The following is an 11,268-nucleotide window of genomic DNA, read 5'->3' on the forward strand; positions in this document are numbered from 1 at the left end:
TCAACTCAAAAACCATCATCTCAAAACCCAGAAGGTCAAATTAAAAATCTGTGAAGTTTAGGAGTCAAATATATGACTAAGTCTCTACCACTTAGTGAAATTTTTAGGTTCTAAGCTTTTAATGTATGCACTAGGAGCTGATTTGAACTAAGGATAATACGGGGTATTATAATATCTCTCTCTTGGGAAAATTCGTCCTTGAATGAGACTAGTTAGAATAAGAGTACTATGCTAAGGTAACTAAGATCATATTTTGAACATGCATGACTAGGAACATTATTTCATAACTGAGTCTGATCATGATACATGAACTGAACTGATTTCTTGAATAGATGCACTGACATGAGAATGGTCATAAGGATAAGATAGAAATGAGAGACTCAACTTATGAGTAACCATTAATTCAAGATGGATCTTGTTTCATGAGGAAGATATGAAAGGTTTAGGACATGGATACTCAGGGTATTTCAATATCTCCCTTGGGATACTTCATCCCTTGAATGATACTGACTTGGCTGAAATACTAAGGAAAGACTGTGATGATGTACAAGATACTTACGAACTGAATCATGACTGAATATTCGGAATCTGAAACTGATGCATATGCATAAACTGAGCTGAATTCAAAATTTGCATAGACGTGAATGAATTACCTCATAAATAGGAAAGATGGAAACCATAGGAACTTGTTTGTCTGATTGCTAGATTGGATTGCTGGATATACGGACTAAATTATACTGAACCTCAAAATTTTACTTCATATGAGGCTACTTCAAATATTCACATGGGCACTGATAAATCTACCTACTGAAGTTTGAGCTGAACTAAATTCTCTCACTATGTTCAAGCCTACTCGAATCTACAAAGAGAACCCATAATACTGTAATACTAATCTGAATTATGAATTTAATACCCTCTGTGCTTTCACAACTTCTCATCATCACTATCTTGACATAAGGAGAGGTCACTGAAAGGTTAGAACACGAGGACCTGAAACACGAAGGGATACTATGCATAACTTGACACCTTACTGAGGTTTGAGGAATAGAGTATCAACATCATGGATTTATCAAAGAGATCTAAACTGAGGGCATAGATAAGATAAACTGAATTTCACTAATCATAAGGAGTGTAACATTGGTATTGGAATCGAACATATTGTAAAGCATGAGTACATGAGTCATGAACTGCATGACCTGAGTTTGGAGTTCATGATTTCATAGAACATGATTTGTACTGCTGAGTGAACTGGAACTCCTCATACTATAAACTGAAAACGTACATAAATCTATGGAAAGTGAGTGAATTTGAGCTATGTTAATGGAATTGGCATGTAAAGCATGCATAGGTATCGTGATGACTAAAGTACAAAACTTTGCACTAAGATAAGAATGGGTCAGGTATCATCCTCCCTTACTGCTTTTCTACATATACTGTATCACTACTAGGATCTAAGCGCCTGACTTGGTTACTTGTTCTATTATCTCCCCTTAGCTTTAAGCCATCATTCTAAGTCTGTGAACCACTTAATAAACTCCAACCGAACTGCAACCACTTTACTATAGAGCCCAAGGTATAACAATACACATAAATACTAAACTCCCATAGAATATACTATCGTTAACTTTTTTTAGCTTCTGCAATCATCATCACATTATTACACTCTTCTCGAATCATACTTTCCTTACTAAATAGATCATCTACTTTTGTTTCTTCATCGACTAATAATATCACATCTCTTAACTCACATCCACGCCATCATACTTAATTTTGAATCAACAAGATTAAATTGTTGCATATACTATTTCAAGCCTACTAATTCACCCTTCATACAACAAGCCCCTTGAATATATAATCTGCTCAATCTGGATAATGCTATCCCAACTCTACTACTGCTAAACTTCTGGGTTTATGCTTCTAACTCTAGATCACATACTATGAAAGAGATTCTGAGAAAGGATCAAAAAGCACATTTGACTTTGGCTTAACGCATAATTTTTATGAACATGAATAAAGTCCTTTAAAATTCAGAACTTAAAAGAACGGCTGGGACACTTTCTAGCCTGCATGAAATCCCATAGCTTTCTATAAGGACTGTTTGAGAAAGCTCTACCTGTAGGAATTTGAGCTTGGCTAATCTGTTACCTCAAAACCAAGGCAAAGTTGGCATAAATTAAAATGGAGTATGATGAGAATCTATATAAGTTCCTTAAAGGACCTTTCTATAGAACGATCTGAGACATGAAAGAAAGAAAACATTTCCTACATGCTTTGTAGCCTCTTGAAGAAAAGTACAGACGTCTCTGTACCATTTCACAAGACTCTACTAGACACGGCTTTATAGACACCCTATGACACTTAAACTCTGTACTTTGATACCAAGTTTGTAACTCCTCGAGAGTACACCTTGGATGCCACATGGTGCTTGGAATCACAAGTGATCCCAAGCTAACCCATGAACGACATATTATTAAGTAGCTGAATTAGAATATATTCAATAATAGGTTTTGCTGTGCGGAAACATAATCATACTAAAAATCTAAAATAGATACAATACTGATAAAGCTTTACAATCTGATAAATCTGAAGGAAGAAAATAAAATTACATAATTGACTTTGACTGACATCTATGAAGCCTCTACTATATTGACTTTAAGTAGCTGGGACATGCCTCTAACTACCACTAATAAATACACATGGAAAATAAATAAACAGTACATGAACTAAAACTATTTAGAGCTCCCAAAATAAGAGAAATCATCACCTACTGGCTGGAAACTACAGTTGTCTAATCATGATGTGTGGGATACAAATGGTACTTACATTATGAATTAATGTAGCCACACAGACGTATATATGGATTAGTACTTCTAAAATGTACTGAGTATGCAGGGGTGAATGCAATAAGTAAAACTGATTTCATACGTAATCTTAAAACATGCATGCTAAGTGTAAGTAGACTCACCAATAGGCTGGAATAAACTGAAAGCTGAACTATCTTAAAACATGAGTAACAAACATGATCTGATGAAATGGTGAATCACTACACTTAGTTACTTAAAAATGTACTTCTATAATATAAGTAGAACTGAAGCTAGGATATGAAAACACATGGATACTATATGAATACCAGGTCTGAAACTATGTGATAGAGAATGACATAACTCGAGGATCTGAATATAAAATCATACAGATCATGAATGTATAAACACACAGAACCAACCATAACATGTGCTAAGCTTATTTGATTAACTAAATCATAGATAGATGAATACTCATCATGTAAGGATGAACTATACTTAATCTGAATAACTGGGTTAAAACTGTGAAGTACTATGCTTATGAGGTAAGGACTATCAAAACAACATGAGATAACTGAGCAAGAATGCACCAAAACTGTAATATTTGAGAATGCAATACCAAGAGTATAATATGATTCTGAAATAGTCTATAAACTAAAATACTAAAATACTAATAATGAGCACTATGGTCTAGATAAACTAATCTGCATGTTGTATTGAGTACTGTAATTGGGACTAAGGGAGGTATCATGTAACCAACATGTTCTAATCTAAGCTAATCGGGGTCCAACATATGAGCTAGTTGGAAGGGTATCAGTACCGTGCCACGGGTACTAACGCTGTATAAGTCCCCACAAAATCCTAAGCTTAATTTAGTCCTTTAGGCTTCTCAAGGGGTCCCAAACTTGGAATATTTTAGCAAAGTACTCAGACTTAGTGTCATTTTAACCTACGAAGGTCAGCAGTCTTATTTCATGATCTTTACGTCTATTAAATATTGATGTTTAGGTTAATTTATGATCAAGAATATTCATAGGCATTTTCGGATAAGTTTTAGATTTTTTGGACTTTGTTTGAAGCTCCTTTTAGAATCCCAAAACAGTGAATCAATGCGACCTTGGCTCGCCGTGTCGACTATCGCGTTCATCACTATTTTCCCCAGTTACCAATGTCCAATTTTAGTGAATCAACGTGTATATGGTGCGACGCGTAGGCTATTGCTTCAATTCAATCGACGCACCGCGTCGACCTGTGCATCGGTAACCCTGTTTTTAGTCATTAAAAGACAGCATTCTTGGGGGTATTTAGGTCTTTTTGCCTCGACTCTCATCCTCTAAAACACAAAATTAAACTTCCTATATAGCAAATATAGTCATTCTTTCTCAAATTTGCTCAAGAACAAAACCCTAGAAGATCCAATTTCAAATCCAGAACTCAAGATTCAACCATAAGCTTTCAGAAATTCTTCAACAAAGGTATGTGAAGTGTTCATCCAAGGGTTCCTTCCACCCTTGGAGTCCAAGAATATCTTTTGAACTTCAAGTAATTGATTTTTATGATTTCCATGGTTAGAATTAAAGTTTTCCATGATTACTATTTGGATTAAGTTCCTAATTCATGATTTTATATATATATATATATATATATATATATATATATACACACACACATATATATATATATATATATCATGTGAAATTGATCATTGTATGCGTAGATTCATGTGAATCCATGATAAGCTCTTGACTTATGAAATTAGAGAGGAATTATGATGCTCACTTGTTGTTCTATACTATATTCATACATTATGCTTACCAAGGGCTTGATAAATTGTCCATGTGAACAATTAAGAGAATAAAATCATGTCAAGTTAGCTTATGTCCAAGTTATATCATGCAAGTGTTGTCAAAATGCCCCAATGAATGAATGATGATCAAGTTCATAGTTAAAATGCTTCATGTTAAGACATGTCTCTTAATTTATGCTATCGAGTCCTATGGGTACTTGTACCCAACAATTTAGCTTATTACCTAGAGCCATGGTTAGTCATAGAACAGTATCAATCACGACACAATCAGTAGTACTCTCAGTTAGTTATAGAACTCAGGAAAACTAAGTAGAATCTATATTAGTCCAGTCTAATTTAGTAGCCAATTCAGACCTCGATAAAATCAGTCAGCTAACAAAATTCAATAGTATTCCATCAGTCAATGGAATTTAGTGAACTTGGTTCAATTCAACTAAACAGTAATCTCAGTAACCATTCAGTACAGCCTAGTACAGACTAGAAATCAGTTCAGTTTTTATTCAGTTGGGAGTAGGATTCAGTATCGAGTTAACCCAGGGATGGGGGCATTTCTATCAGTAGAGGGTTTCACCCTTAGTAGTAATCCCTGCATTATAGAACTACGTAGCCTCCGTAGGTTAAGAAATTTTCCTGCCAGATATTATGAGGGTTGATACTTCTCATTTAAGTTATCCTGCCAGCGCAGGTTGATGAAAGAGCTTTCTGTCAGAGAGGGTTAACTCACAACTTATTCTTACTAATGGCACGGTATTGACACCCTTCCAACTGGGGTTACAGGTTAGACCCCAAATCCTATTAAAGAAGATGCATATTATTTAGATGATTACCTTTTACAGTCTCAGTTCCAGTCTCAATCTCAGCATAGAACTCAACTTAGTTCTACAGATTCAGGACTATCAGACATAGTCACTCAGCCCAGTACGAAACTCAGTATGGTTCCAAAGTATGTAGAACTATTAGATACAGTCTTTCAGATAATCAGTAATATATTATTCATAAACTCAGATAGGTTATCAATATTCAGTACTCAGTATTAGTACGATCTCAATTACAATTTATGTATTTATACAATACTCTTACTCAGTCATACTCATGTTTTCACTTATTATTGTGCATGCATATAAACCCACTCCTATCAGCCTACCTTATTGAGCATACCAATATATTCAAAGTATTAACGCATGTTTTTCTCTACGCTATGAAGTTTTATATCATAGGTTCAGGCGAACGAGCTTCAGAGCACCCTTAGCCATTCAGATTCTCAACTTTTAGGGTAGTGGTGAGTCCTTATAGTCTGGGGACATGCTTATTATTTATAGTACTTTAGTTTTATTTGAGTAGCTGGAGTTATTTGGGGGCTTGTCCCATCAACTCCACAGTTCAGACAGTTAGAGGCTTTTTTAGGCTAGAGTATTTTCAGACAGTTGTTTAGTTTTTCAGTACTTATAATTAGTTTTGGTATTTTGATACCACATTCAGATTTATTTACAAATTTAAACCTTATGGCATATATTTATGCCTATTTCCATAATTATTACAATATTTTTTACACCGTTATTACAGCAGGTACTAGTCATGGGTTAACTTATGGTCCTTCGGGATTATGACCATTGTATAGGATACAGGGTACAGACTTGGGGCATTACAATCTTTGTATTAGAGCCTAAGGTTCATCAGAGTCCTAGGAATTCTGAAAGTCGCATCTAGAAGAGTCTTGTGCATGGGTGTGTATAATGAGACACTTATGGACAAGAAGCTCCAAGATGTTTTAGGAAAAGTTTCCCTTCTTTCAATATTCATGTCGTGCGAGTGAGAATGAGCTATAGTTACTCTCTTTTTCTAATCCTAGCTTCTCTTCCATTTATAGAATATGCCTCCAAAGAGGACTTAGGGAAGAGGAACGGGAGATCAGTCAGCCTCTCATCTTGTCCTTCTAGATCCTTTAGGCGAGCATGTCACCCATGCGGAGTTCAGAGCATCCTTTACCACCCTAGCTCATTCTGTGGCAGTCCAAAATAAATGTCCAGATGTGGTTTTAGTTAACCTAGTGGCCAATACTACTGTTGCCAGGATTTGGGACTTTACCCGAATGAACCCTCCATCATTTACTGGGTCTAAGTCAGATGAGGACCCTCAGAAATTTCTTGATCAGGTGTAGAAGGTTACTGATATCATGGGGGTGATGGATTTTGAGAATGCTAAGTTGGATATATATCAGTTATAGGATATGGCTCACTCATGGTTAAAATAGTGAAAAGCAGAGAGGGCCGCAGATACAGGGTCCGTAGAATGGAAAAAGTTTGCAGTTGGTTTTTTGTATAGATTCTTCCAGCTAAAGTTAAGGGAAGTGAAGGTTTTGGAGTTTATAAACCTGAAGCAGGGCAATATGATAGTGCAAAAGTATTCTCTCAAGTTTACTCAGTTAGCTAGATATGCCCCGCATATTGTAGCAGATAGCAGAGCAAAGATGAGTAAGTTCGTGTCTAGCAGCATGGTCAAAAAGTGTAGGACTGCAATACTTATTAAGGATATGGACATAACCAGGTTCATGTTCCATGCTCAGCAGATAGAGGAGGCCAAGACTATTCCTTAGCCAGTGCTCCAATGCCAAAATTCAGAGATGGAAATCGAGATAGGGCATCAGGCCCTAAACCCAAGGGCAGTGTTAGCAGTGCCCAAACTAAGGCCCTTTCCTAGAAGTGCAGTAGAAACCACCAGGGTATTTATAGAGCTGACAGTGATGTGTGTTTCAAATATGGTAAGCCAGGCCATAGAGTCAGACAGTGTCCTCAGGTGGGTTTGCAGAGTCAGCATAACTATCTTTCAGCTCAATACAGTCGACCAAATCAGCAGGGTACCTCTTCCAGTGCTACCAGTGGGTAGCGCCCAAACAGATTCTACGATCTTCAGTCTTGACAGGATCAGGAAAGTTCTCATGATATGGTCACTAGTACGTTACAAGTTTTCCATTTGTATGTTTATGCTTTGCTAGATCCAGGAGCTTCTTTGTATTTTGTTACTCCATATATAACAGCTAATTTTGGAGTCAGTCCTAAAATTCTAGTAAATCCCTTCTCAATTTCTACCCAGTAGGTAAATCTATCATAGCCCGACGGGTATACAAGAACTGTTTGGTTATGATATCTTAGAAAGTCACTTTAGTAGATTTAGTTGAATTAGAGATGACTGATTTCAATGTCATTCTCGACATGGATTGGCTTCATTCCTATTTTTCCTCAGTCAACACAGAAACAGAATTGTCCAATTTTAGTTTTCGAATGAACCCATCCTAGAGTGGAAGGATAGTACTTCAGTACTTAGGGGTCAACTTATTTCTTACCTTCAGGCTAGAAAGATGATATCTAAGGGATATGTCTACCATATCATTCGAGTCTAGGACTGTAGTTCAGAAACCTTTACTCTTCACTCAGTATCAGTAGTATGTGAATTCCCAGATGTGTTTCCCAAAGATCTTCTTAGAGTTCCTCCCGAAAGGGAAATTAATTTCAGAATTGATATTCTCCTAGATACTCAGCCCATCTCTACCCCACCATACAGGATGGATCTAGCAAAACTCAAAGAATTAAAGAAATATTTAAAGGATCTCTTAGATAAGGGATTCATCAGACCCAGTGTGTCCCTGTGGGGCGCACCAATTTTATTTGTGCATAAGAAAGACGATTCTCTCAGAATATGCATAGATTATCATCAGTTAAAAAAATTTATGGTAAAGAACAAGTATCCACTCCCTAGAATTAATGACTTGTTTGACCAACTTCAGGGTGCCAGTTATTTCTCTAAGATAGACCTCAAATCAGGCTATCATCAGCTTAGAGTTAGGGAAAGTGACATCCCAAAAATAGCTTTCCAAACTTGCTAAGTCACTTCAAATTTTTAGTCATGTCCTTTGGTCTTACCAATGCCCCAATAGCCTTCATAGACTTGATGAACTGTGTGTTCAAGCAGTACTTGGACATGTTTGTCATAGTCTTCATAGATGACATTCTTGTTTACTCCTGTAGTAAACACAATCATGCAGACCATCTCCAAATAGTATTGTAAACTCTTAGAAATCATCCTCTATTCACCAAATTCACTAAGTGTGAATTTTGGCTAAAGTCAGTAGCATTCCTTGGCCATATAATTTTCGGTGATGGCATTAGAGTTGATCCCTAAAAGACTGACGCAGTGAGGAACTAGTCTAGGCCTATCTCTCCATTAGATATTAGGAGTTTCTTGGGTTTGGTTAGATATTACCAAGAGTTTGTTAAGGGATTTTCATCTATTATATCCCCTATGTCTAGATTGACTCAGAAGAAAGTAAAGTTCCAGTGGTCAGATTCTTGTGAAAAGAGTTTTTAGGAGTTGAAGACTCAACTCACCATAGCTCCAGTGTTGAACCTTCCATATGTTTCCAATGATTTTGTTGTGTATTGTGATGCTTCCAGAGTTAGATTGGGTTGTGTTTTGATGCAAAGAGGTAAGATCATAGCCTATGCCTCTAGATAGCTTAAGCCCCATAAAAAGAACTATCCTACTCATGATCTTTAGTTAGCAACAATAGTTTTTGCCTTAAAGATTTTGAGGCATTACTTGTATGTTGTGCACGTTGATGTATTCACTGATCATAAGAGCCTGTAGTATGTGTTCTTTCAGAAAAACCTCAACCTCCATCAGAAAAAATGGTTGGAATATGGAAAGACTATGATATGAGTGTTCTATATTATTCAGGAAAGGCTAATATAGTGGCTTATGCTCTTAGTAGAATGTATATGGGTAGTGTTTACCATGTTGAGAATAGTACGAAGAAGCTAGCCCAGGAAGTTTATTAGCTTGCCCGACTAGGTGTTCACTTAGTCAATTCAGCAGAAGGTAGTATGTGGGTTCAGGGTAGCTTAGAGTCATCCCTGGTTTTCAATGAGAAAGAAAAGCAGGATAGGATCCCAGTCTAGTCTAGTTGAAGGAATCACTCAGAAATTAGAAGGTAGAGGTTTTCTCCCAAGGGGAAGATGGTGTTTTGCGTTGTCAGGGTCATCTGTGTGTGCCAGGTGTAGATGAATTGAGGCAGTGAATTCTCACAGAAGTGCATAGTGCACGTTACTCTATTCATCCAGGGGATCAAAGATGTACCGCAATTTGTGGGAGATCTATTGGTGGAGTGGGATGAAAAGAGACATTGCAGAGTTTGTGGCTAAGTACTCAACATGTCAGCAGGTTAAGATTGAGCATCAAAAGCTAGTGGGTTCATACAGGAGTTCAGTATCCCCTCCTAGAAATGGGAAAAAGTGAACATGAACTTCGTGATGGGCTTGCCTCATATTCATCGTCAACATGATTTAATTTGGGTCATTATAGATATGATGAACAAATCAGCTCATTTTATTCCAGTTGATACCTTCTATTCAGCCGAGGATTATGCCAAACTCTATATCAGGGAGTTGGTCAGATTGCATGGTGTTCTATTGTCCAATATCTTATATAGAGGTACCCAGTTCACTTCTTATTTCTGGAAAGCAGTCAGTCCAAAAAGGTCTTGGTACTCGAGTTCATCTCAGTACAACCTTTTATCCTCAGATAGATGGTCAAGCTGAAAGGATCATTCAAACCTTAGAAAATATGCTGAGAGCATGTATGATAGACTTTAAAGGTAGTTGGGATGACCACTTGCCTTCGGTTAAGTTCACATATAACAAAAGCTATCATTCCAGTATTCAGATGGCTCCATTTAAGGTGCTTTATGGGAGAAGGTGTAGATCTTCCATTGGTTGGTTTGAAGTGGGTGAGGCCGCAGTGGTAGATCCTGACTTAGTGTTAATACCTTAGAAAATATCCAATTGATCAGGGAAAGGCTTAAGACAGCTCAGAGCCGACAGAAATCGTACGCAGATATACGCAGAAAGGATCTTGAGTTCGAGATTGGTGACTATGTTTACTTAAAGATCTCTCCTATGAAAGGAGTGAGGTATTTTAGCAAGAAAGGGAAACTCAGTCCCCGATATATCGGTCCTTACCGAATTCTTAGCCGTTTCAGAAAGGTAGCTTACGATCTTGAGTTACCTTCAGATTTATCTTTAGTTCATCCAGTGTTTCATGTCTCCTTCCTAAAGAAATGCTAGGTGACCCATCAGTCATAGTCCTTATTGAGGGCATAAATATTCAGAACAACCTCTCTTATGAAGAGATCCCAGTCGAAATCCTTGACTATCAAATTCGCAGACTAAGGAACAAAGAAGTTCCTCTAGTCAAAGTTCTTTGGTGGAATTAGTCCGTTGAGGGAGTTACTTGGGAAGAAGAAGCAGACATGCAAACCAAGTATCCTAATCTATTCTCCGCTAATCCAGACTCAGCTCAAGGTAATAGTTTTCCTTAAGCTTATTCAGTTTCATGTTTAGATTTTAGTTACAAACTTGGTATCAGTTACCATTGCATGTTCAGTTATGCGTTAATGAGCTGGTTCAGTCATGTATCCATGCATCAGATATGCATGGTCAATATATAGATTTAGTTTATCAGTAATCTCAGTCATGCATTCATGAATCATGTTTATTTATATCTATGCATTAGATATGCATGTTTAGTATAATAATTCATAATACCAGTATTATCAATCATATAGTAATTTTCCAATAAGTAATTCAGTCCCTCAGTATTCTTAGTCTC

The sequence above is a fragment of the Capsicum annuum genome, chromosome 3, assembly GCF_002878395.1.
Source record: "Capsicum annuum cultivar UCD-10X-F1 chromosome 3, UCD10Xv1.1, whole genome shotgun sequence".
Classification (NCBI taxonomy): Eukaryota; Viridiplantae; Streptophyta; class Magnoliopsida; order Solanales; family Solanaceae; genus Capsicum; species Capsicum annuum.